Source organism: Manduca sexta, unplaced genomic scaffold, assembly GCF_014839805.1.
Source record: "Manduca sexta isolate Smith_Timp_Sample1 unplaced genomic scaffold, JHU_Msex_v1.0 HiC_scaffold_3584, whole genome shotgun sequence".
Lineage (NCBI taxonomy): Eukaryota > Metazoa > Arthropoda > Insecta > Lepidoptera > Sphingidae > Manduca > Manduca sexta.
In genome coordinates this window covers 1-10,529 of record NW_023594668.1, presented here as the reverse complement: position 1 = coordinate 10,529, position 10,529 = coordinate 1, and the positions used below count along the sequence as shown (strand labels likewise).

The 10,529-nt window shown below is 33.6% G+C and overlaps 2 pseudogenes; one reads left to right on the top strand and one right to left on the bottom strand.

The window, feature by feature from the left end:
- Window positions 1–639: 639 nt before the first annotated feature.
- On the top strand, window positions 640–4,475 carry LOC119193061 (annotated as a pseudogene).
- A 1,481-nt stretch (window positions 4,476–5,956) lies between these two features.
- LOC119193062 lies at window positions 5,957–7,068 on the bottom strand (annotated as a pseudogene).
- Window positions 7,069–10,529: the final 3,461 nt, after the last annotated feature.

Below are 10,529 nucleotides of genomic sequence, written 5' to 3'. Positions count from 1 at the left end.
TATAATATCTTACTTAACGAGTTAGGTATAATAAAAGGATCTTGATGAGAACAAGGTATTAAATTGAAATTTGTGAATATCTCCTAAGGAATTCTAGTACTTATCTATCGTAACGTTGTAGATATAACAAGTATCTAGTTACCTACCAATTAGGTAGGTAGTTCTAAAAGACTGTTTCGAATAGCGAATTCAACTTTTCATTGTCATCTCTTTTACTACTTTATTGTCCCAGATATTCAATGTTTCTGTTTTGTTTCTTATTTTATTTGTTTATTTATTTATTATGTAATATTATTGGTCTTAAAGTCGAAATAGTATAAGTAGGTAGGTACCAATTTATTCTGCGTTTTTTTCGGTTAATTGCTGCTTAAAATTTATGTATTATAACTTTATACCATTTTTCAATTTTACCTTTGCCTATAAAATACTTGAGGCACATAATTATAAATGTAATGAGCACTCAGGTTTTTGAATTTGAATTTGTAAAGGAATCCACCTGAGAATCGAATCTAGGATCTCATCTTTCTTAGCCAGTATAATCTATAATACATGTATCTATATACTACCTAATTTAACGAAAGATTAATTACGTATTTTCATTAAATTGCCTCTTCATTGTGTTTTAATTGTCTTGTTTGTTTTAGCACCATGAAGTGGCTTCTCGTGTTGGTTTGCGTCCTCGGCTTGACGAGCTGTCAGACCCCGAGCCCAAACCCTGCTCTCAAGGAGAAGGGGCTCATAGAGTGGATCAGTAACCTGTTCTCAAGCACTACAATCAGTCCGGTTCACGACCCGCCAGAAGACTGCCCTACCTGCCGTAAGTTCTTGTATTTTTTTTTTATTAGGCTTGTTCATCACGCATTCAATATTTATAAGAAGGTTATTTGATTGAGGTAAAAATGATAAATTTTGGAGACATGCAGGCACTTTCATCTTCAACGGCTAAAGCAACTATTTGTTTCTGATAAGAGTAGGTAATTATTCTCGGAAACCAATTGATAGCGCCAATCCGACGTCTAATAAATTAAATAGCTCTACCCAGCAGTATATAGCACAGGTCTGCTATTATTTATATGGTCCTATTTTCGGTTATTGACACGCTCAAAAAACAAATGTTTCTTCAGCTTAAACAGTTATTAAACTAACCTTGATTACAGAATGCGGTATCGCCCGTACAAGGCGTCGTATCGTCGGTGGATATGAGACCAAGCAGCAGTATTATCCGTGGATGGCGGTCCTCATGTACAACGGAAGGTTCTACTGCGGCGGCCTCCTCAACGACCTCTATGTTCTCACCGCGGCACATTGTACTGCTGGGTATGTTTCAAATGTACATTCGCAATCAGGGGCTTAGCTACCGCTTTATCAGTGATACGGGGCCACTTAGCTCATACCTACATTGAACTAAGCAGGCGTTTAAAAGTTCGCCCTGCCATGAAGAGCCCCCAACAATTTTTTTATATGGCCCCTCGATGGTAAGCCATGCTACTGTTCCCAATCCAGTTTTCATAGAAATCATTCGTATCTATATTGGAAATATTCTAAGTAAATCCGGAATTGAAATCATACATACTTAAGTAAATCCGGAATTAAAGAAAACCGAAACCTAACAGCTCATGTTATGCGTGCCACTGTCGATTCTGCCTTACAAGTTGCAATAGTGCATGTGAGGTAGAATGGCCGCTTGGTGAACTCCTTGCTTGAACTTTTATAGAAGTTAATATGTTTACTGGAATATGGTTGACTATAATTGTCTAACAAATTTCCAAATCCGTCAGTCGTAAGTGAACGAACAAGTTAACAGGAAAGTTGTAAATAGAATTATGTTTTATAATAAGTGGTATGGACATGGCTAAATTAACTATCCTTTACTACATTAACATTTTAAAAAATTCATAGAAATAAATATTTATTTCAAAAAGATTTCTACAAATCTCGCAAGACTGAACGAGATCTAAATATATCACGGCATTCTAAGCAACTCGATTCTGCATATAAAATAGGAGTGCATAGCGACTAACGGTTCACAGAGCACAATGTAATGAAGATACTTCTAATGCCAAGCTCATGCAGTTTTGGCTGACTGCCAGATTCTAGGATGAGAAATGGTTGCCTATAGTTACATGGGAAAATGTTAGAATTTGCTGGCTTCTTTATCAAGATAACTTGACCACGCCAATTACAGTGATTCAAAATTATAATGTTGATTAACTTGAGTCGATAGATATGTCAATTCTTATCTGAATAATTGATTAGGTCATAACCACCATAATTGTTGACATGAAAGAGAACTATAAAATTATAATTTTGTTAGACTATAATGTTTTACGTATTAACTTTTTAAAATAGACTTTGAAGAGACTTCGTTGACCTTATAGATATTTACATAAAACCCGTAGTAAATTTCCTTATCTAAGAACTGGCATCTAAACCAGCACTTTCGTTATCACAGAATATTTAATAGCAGTGAAATCGATTTCTCCCATTTAAATATCGATTATTTACAGATTCCGAAAGGAGAAGATCACGGTTCGTTTCTTGGAACATGACAGGTCACAGGTGAATGAAACTAAGACTATTGATCGGAAAGTGTCAGCGATCATCCGTCATTTGCGCTACAACCCTGGTACTTACGACAACGACATAGCGCTGGTTGAAACTTAAAGAGAGTGAGTTATTTTTTGTGTTTTTAGAAATTGTTATTGTCAAAGTTTCTATGGTATTGTTATGCTCCATGGTGTCAAAGGTTAGGCTTGGTGTCGCGTATGGGATTTGTAGGTAGATTTTCTGATAAAGAAAGAAGATTGTCGACGATTTTTATTATTTATGCTTTTAATTGTTAACTAAATGGATAACTTACATTTGCCATCTAAGGCAGCTAAGACTTTACTAAGGAAATAGGCATGTTTTAATGAACAGATGAATATTTTGCAAGGGCCGATAAAATTAGTTCAAGAAATATTCTCGTATTCTCTCATATTAAAATGTTTGTATGGTTGTTGCAGGTGGACCTCAGCAGTGCGTTGAAGAAAGTGACGACGCGACGGCAACAGCACAGAGCCTGAAGAAAATCAGGACGTGGGGCTGAGGCCTGTGTGCCTTCCGAAAGGAGGCCTGTCCTATACTAATTATACGGCTGTGGTCACTGGCTGTAAGTACTACTGAAGAGGGGGCTCCGTGTCTGATACTTTGCAAGAGGTTTGTCGAATTGGATTCAAAAGTGCACCTACCTATATATACTCTCCTTTTAAAATTCCTATAGAGAATTTCTCAGGTGTCCAGGTTTCCTCACGATGTTTTCCTTAACCGTAAAAGCGAGCGATAATTCACAAAGAATACACACATGATTTTTAGAAAACTCAGAGTTGTGTGTCCTTGGGATTTGAACCTGCGGACATTCGTCTCGGCAGTCCGTTCCACAACCAACTAAGCTATCGCCGCTTTTTATATTAGTTAGAAGTAAAACAAAGCGATTGTTAAGATCACAATTTTCATTACATACATTTAGATAAAAAAATCATACATCAAATATAATCTGAGCGCTCTGGTATTGTAATTTTACTCTCTTCAGCTATGTGCACATTAGTTTAAAAAATGTAAAATCTTTGTAAACCTTCAATATTTTTTGCAGGTGAAAGTGCCAATAGTGTCCAATGATGAATGTCGTAAAGGTTACGGTGGTCGTATCACGGAAAACATGATCTGCGCGGGAGAGAAGGAAGGAGGCAAGGACGCGTGCCAGGGTGACTCTGGTGGTCCCATGCACATCGTTGACGAAAACGGGAACAAGTACAGAGAAGTTGGTGAGTAATTGAGGCGTTAGGTATATATTATACTTAATCATCGGTGGCGAAGCGTCTATATAACCCGATTCTTACCGACTTCCCTTTTAAGTTTATTTACATTGGCCGTGATATGTCAAGTAAGGCATTTTTTTTGTCTCAGGTTATCATTTGAAAATTTCACCTTTCTCCCCTGATACTCATTACATATATATGAAACTCACGCTTTCTCGTCGTATTGATAGGTAGAGGCAAAAGCGCACTTTTGCTTCGTTGACCTCCATATCCGTCACATAGGTAATGCAATAGGGGTTGCGTTACGTTATTTTGGAGCATAAATTCCAATCTTAACCAACAAACATAAATTTTATTTTCCCTAATTTTTAAGCTCTTTAATGATGAGAAACTATAAGTTTCTGACTTCAAGTCTAAATCTATGTACCTGCTTTTTCCTTCACCAACGCAGTGCTATACGTCACTACATATTTCTGCAAAATAACCACGATTTGTTTTAATATTTTTTATATTATTCTTCCAGGGTGGTGTCGTGGGGAGAGGGTTGCGCGAGACCCGACAAATACGGAGTCTATTCTCGCGTCAACCGATACTTGACTTGGATCGAGAAGAATACTAAAGATGCTTGTTATTGTCAGTAAAGTTGAGCACAAGCAATGGCGGCTCAAGAAGAGACTTGATAAGAAAAGCCTGATTTATATTTCTTGTTAAATAATTGTAATAGCATAATATGCTAACCTTTCCGACAGTAGCGGGCAATGAATTACTGACTGACATAAAACGAATTGTCAAGTGTTTGTTATTAATTGCTGACTCCACGCATTAGGTCATAAATGAAAAGTATGATTTTACATGAGACCCGTTTGAATAAATCTTATTATTTTGGTAAATATTTGAAACATTTTTCACATAGTACCTATGTTGTGAAAAAGTTATCAATAATTAAAAAAATGACATTTTAAATATCTATCAATAAAATAATGGTCATTAAAACGGGACCCCTGCAAAATCATACTTTTTGATTTACAACCTAATGCGCGGGAATCAGTGATTATTCGCCCCACCTGTAAATGTCATCTGATAAAAGACACGTGAAAAGAGGTCAAGAATTAAATTATTCGCAAAAATAAGAAATCTAATCAGGCTTTCTAGTTTTTTAAAAGAACCGCTTTGTATACAGAGGTATATTATAATGGGAGTGTAGGCTAATATAATGATGTCAAATCTTCCATTTTCATGCCTTGCTCAATTACCTACATGCTAATTAAAAAACTTTTTGCAATTTGGGGGTTTATACTAGCGAAAAGTTTTTATTAGGATGACTGAATCATATCTAATATTTAGAATAGTTTTGCTCTCTATAATTTAATTAAATAAGTACTTATTTATCAATAAATGTATTTTTATAAAATCATTTTTTTTTTCCATATTTTTGATTGAATAATATAACAAAATCTTTACAGCGCATTTCGTTTAAATAAAAGAAAAATAAGATTTAGATTTGGATGCTGATAATATGGGAGAAATAAAATAATAATTCAATTTTTATGAATTTATTATCATTAATTTTGATTTGATGTATACAATTAATAATTTACAATTAAACTGTAACGTAATCATTATAAATATAAATACGATAAGAACTATAACTTAAATATGACGAAATTTTAATGAATTCCACATGAGTTAAGACAGTTGATACACAACTGCAATTTGTATGACTAATGTACTAAAATCACAAACTAGCTATATGGAAACTTGATGTACTAAAACTGCTAGACTTAAATCGGTACATACATAAGATGCAACCACAGAAGCCTTAACAATATTGTTTTGAATTAAAATGCATAACAAATTATTATTAACATCAGCTTACACTACTTTTTATAATAAAAGATGATAACTTGTTTTCAAGGTTGATTAATTTTTTATAGTTTTATGAATTTAACTGAATGCTAATTAACATGTTATTTCATAACCCAATAATATTGCTCGCTCCTGTGGTCTGAACATTTATTAAGTAGTAATGCTTTAATGGCTCAATAAATATTTAGCAAATAATTAATACATAATACATAAAATTTCAGATAGCATATTTTAAACCAGCCATTAAAGTTCAATTGTAATTGTGAAATCATTTCATGTGAAGCATGGAAATATTAAATCTATTATATCACAATATAATCTAACAATTACAATTTGAGACTTTCAAATACATTTTAAAGTATTTGTAAAATAAAATACAAAGCTAAGCATAAGTTTGGCAATATTCCATTTTTATTCCCATTTATCACATTTATATAAACAAAAGCATTGTTTGTTTGGAAAGATACTATATGTAGAATTTTAAAAGACTAAACATTCAGAACTGGTATGACTAAATGATACAAGTTTAATAGAAATTTTTAAATAATGTAGAAAGCTCCGACATGACTTGGTTGTAGATGAATCCTGCGTTATTAAATGTATCCATGCTTTGGTTGTATGGTCCTGGCCCTCTGCTATCAGGGGCTGATGTTGTGGTCTCTTCAATTACTTCATTTCCATTCTTAATGATCCTTCGGGTTTCCACTGTTCCATCTGGTTTTGTAACACTGGTTGTGATAATTGTCTGACAGAAAGACCTTCCAGGCACCATGCTTCCATCGAAAGGCACGGCAGGTCCCGCATTCTGGTCACTTTCTTTCTGTTTCAACAAACCTGATATTTCATGTGAAGAGATTTTGCCGTCCAAATCGATGTCTTCTCTTTAGGATGCTCAACTTTGTGGCCAAGGTAACCTGGCTTTAAATAGTAGTCCCGCAGGCTACTACTGTTCATGCCACTACCTTCTGCGACCCGTCCGTGAGGCCTGGAAAGTTCTCGAACTGGTCGTCTTGGAAAAACAACCTCATGTCCCCGAACATACTTCCGAAAGATTTAAGCATATCGTGCATCTGTTTAGTGAATTCTCGGTGCATATCCATAGACTCCTCGAAGGATTCCATCTCGTTTCTCGTGTAGAGTTCATCGCCGTCGTCTTCGTCGTCAGAGCCCCAAATCGGATTGCGAAAATCGTTTGCAGGAGGCTCCTGTCGTATCCCGAGAAACGAGCGCAGTCTGTCCATGAACGCACTGTTGTTCATTGTGAGTTGACTTGGTGATTTAATTAATTCACTGAGTTGAAAATGTTTTGTTATTGTATTTGGTGTGAATATTGTACTTTATTGGCAACAAACAAAAAACTTACCGATCGGTCAGCTGTCCCTGCGTTCCACTTTATGAAAACAGCGATTTTTAGTCCAAGTGACTTGAGACGTCTAGATATTATTTTATGTAAGAATGATAGAGACAGAAAATCAATTTAGTGCTAAAATTTATGTTTAACGTCAAAGTCGACACTAGAATGAACGTTCGAAATTAGTTGAAAATAAAACATTTTTATACCGGTATTTGAAAATCTTGTAAATTCTAAAATAGAATAAGAGCTGATGAGAAAGATAAAATTACTGATTATAATAAAAAAAAAAATAGTTTGTGAGTATTGTTACTGCTTCTTTGTCGTGATTAGACAACTTGCTAATAAAGTTAGGCATCATTCTCATGAGAGAAATAAAAAAACGTTGTGCTAATACTCGATATCGTTTTTGCGCTTATAAAACGAGCTATCACTTATATATATTTTTAGATTACCTTTTTATGTTTTAAATTTAATTTACGACGCAATGTACGTTAGACAAAGCTACGTGCCGGCAAGATAGAGAAATATTGTATCGATACTCATACGCTATGTAAACATGGGTTGTACTTGTATGTTCTGAAATCTAAGGCCTTTTGAAGTATGAATACTCAATAAGTTTGACTGCATGCTGTTAATATATATAACATCATTGTCTAATTTGTTTTGTTGTTCTCGAAATAGGCCTTAAATTCCTTTTTTGTTTATTATTTACGCCCCACAGTTTTATCGCTCGTGCGAATAAAGCCGAAGGCTGGTGTTGCAAATAATATTTGCAAAATTTTTGTTAATAAAATTATCAAAGATATTAAATTTAAGCCATTCTATTGAATTATTCTATAATTATGTATTGAATTATACTAAAACAAACAATTTTATATATCTTAGGAGATTTTAGATATTTAGTGCATGCATACAACACTAGTTGTACGGCACTTGAAGTTCGAAATATTCGTGCTCTTCTTTTCACACACGTAGGATTTACATTTACTTTGCAAGATCTTTTCTAACACTCATGTTACTTTCATTTGCCGAGACTGTAAATGTAATTATTTTGAATATGGAACAAAGTCTAGGGCTTACCATAAAAAGTAAAATCTAAATCTATGCCTAAAAGTAGTCATTGTAAATGTGAAGAAGTGATTATCAGTGATTATATGCGTGTTTACTGTTTACAATCAAAATATGATCTATTATTATTTTTCGTTATTAAATTATATACATTGAAGTGCGTACAATGAACATGATTTTTTAGTGGTTGTGTAAAATAATATAATTTGTCTCGCATTATTTTGTCGAAGGTATGTTGTTATATTTAATTAAAATTACTTATAATATGTTACGATCGTCTATAAATACAGCTGTGATATCACATTTTTTTACAAACTTTATGGGTGGAATAACTTATATTTTTTCTTATGTAGTAAATAGTAAAATGAAAAGATTTAATTAAATACCCACGTAAGACATGGTAAGTTAATAGTGCGTAAATAATTAATTGGCTACGCGTCACGGTTGTTGTTTTTGTGATTTAAGATTTAAAATACCCACCCAAGTACTTACGACTTACGAGTAATCGTTTTGTTAGTGGTGCACCAAACAGAATAAATATTTATTGAGATATATTTGGCAGTGTGAAGGTTTAATTAGACGTGCTGTGTTTTAAAACTGGTTTTAAATAAGCCCACTGTCGGCATACTTATTAGTTGAAGCTTTAGTCGTGAATTAAGAATGTCGAGCGACGTCGCATCTAGCCTCCTTCGTAGGAGAATTGGTTTGTAGAATATTTTATGTTCTTTATTCAAATATTTTTTAATTTATCTTCATAAAAAATGGAGACATACTGGCTAAATAAAGTTTCTTGTTTAAGCTTTCTATAATACTATATTCATAATACATTAAATTTGAATTTTTATAACTTTTAATTTAATAGATCTGTGACATTTTTTAATTTATTAACATACTTTCAGAGTTATTATCATGTACCCAGGTTTATACTTCTGTTTTTTTAATGATAATAAAAGAAGTTTAACATAAATTACTACTTACTTCATGTTTTAAGTAGGTATGTATATCTTTCAAAAATAATATGGCATTCTATTACTTTTAAATTTATTCCAACCACTAAAAATCATTGTCATAACACAAAAAGAAAGTCATATTTGTATTCTGTCCATTTCAGTCTTCCTTCTTGTCTTTCATTTTTGTACTGCTGTACCATAATTTTTATCAGTAACCATTAATCAATAATTTTGCAAAGATCCTTTATTAGTTCTTGTCTACAGACTTATCTAAGAACATTCCTGCGATTTTATTTCTATTATATGGCGCAAGAAAAATATCCTTGTATCACCAGTTTAACCGCGGAGGTAGCTGAATGTTTCCGGCAAACATTGACATTACGCTGCGTGTGACGGAAAAATAACCTTATTATGTAGTATATATGTAGTATATAAGGTTATAATCCCGACACGCAAATGTCATGTAGCTGTCTTGGCTCGCCGGCGATTCACGAGAGACCAAGAGTTAAGCTAGGTTTGTATTGGCTGTCAATTTATTTTAATAAATCAAATAAGGAATCTTTATGGTATAGTTATTGTGTACATGGCTGTATTAGTTACCAACTGTGCCATATTTAAGGGATAAAACATAAACTGAAATCAAACATATTGTGATCACTTTTTACTAGATGTTGCAATTGGTCAAAATCACTTTTCAGTTAGTATTATATTTAGTGAAATTTATCAATCTGAACAATGTTTTATGAAAAGAAGGCATTTTTTGTTAAATTTTTTATATTTTCCTTCTGTGATTATTTATACTTTTGTATGTTGCTAATCAGTAAGAAATATGAAAGTAAACTGTAAACATACAGTAGGTCATGTCTGCTTGATAAAAATATTAAACAACTTGGATTCATTCTTCCACTTGTATTGGGGTCAGTTAAACAATTGCAATGTACTGTTAAAATGTATGTATATAAAATGTCTTTGCAATAATCATAAAATTTCCTTCCACCTTTATTCAAAGAGGTAGTATTTATCATTATATAACAGCATGTAAAGTTCTCACCTCAGTGAGCAAGATCAAATTTAGTCCATATTGTGAGCGGCTCACAGAGTAGTTCCACATGCGAAATAGAGCATTCATTCATCCTGCAGCAAATCTACACAAGGGAGGCAATCCTGTGCAGGCAGTCCTGTGTGGAGAGTCTTGTGAGGCTGACTTTCTCATTTGAGATAGGTCGGGACTCGGGAAGACATGCCTGGAGCATGACATCATTCCCAGTTATGGACAATTTACGCTTCCAATATCGGATGGTATGCGAGACACTAACATTTTGGAGACTAACATATTGGACGGGTTCTGATTTAATTGCGGTGACTAGAATCGGTGGCCGATGATAGGCGACGTTACGTCGATACTAATGTCGCATAATTCTGTATAACGCGCCAATAAAGTGTTTTATATTGATCGCGGTAAACGACAATATTTTAGAAAATTCAAATGCATTG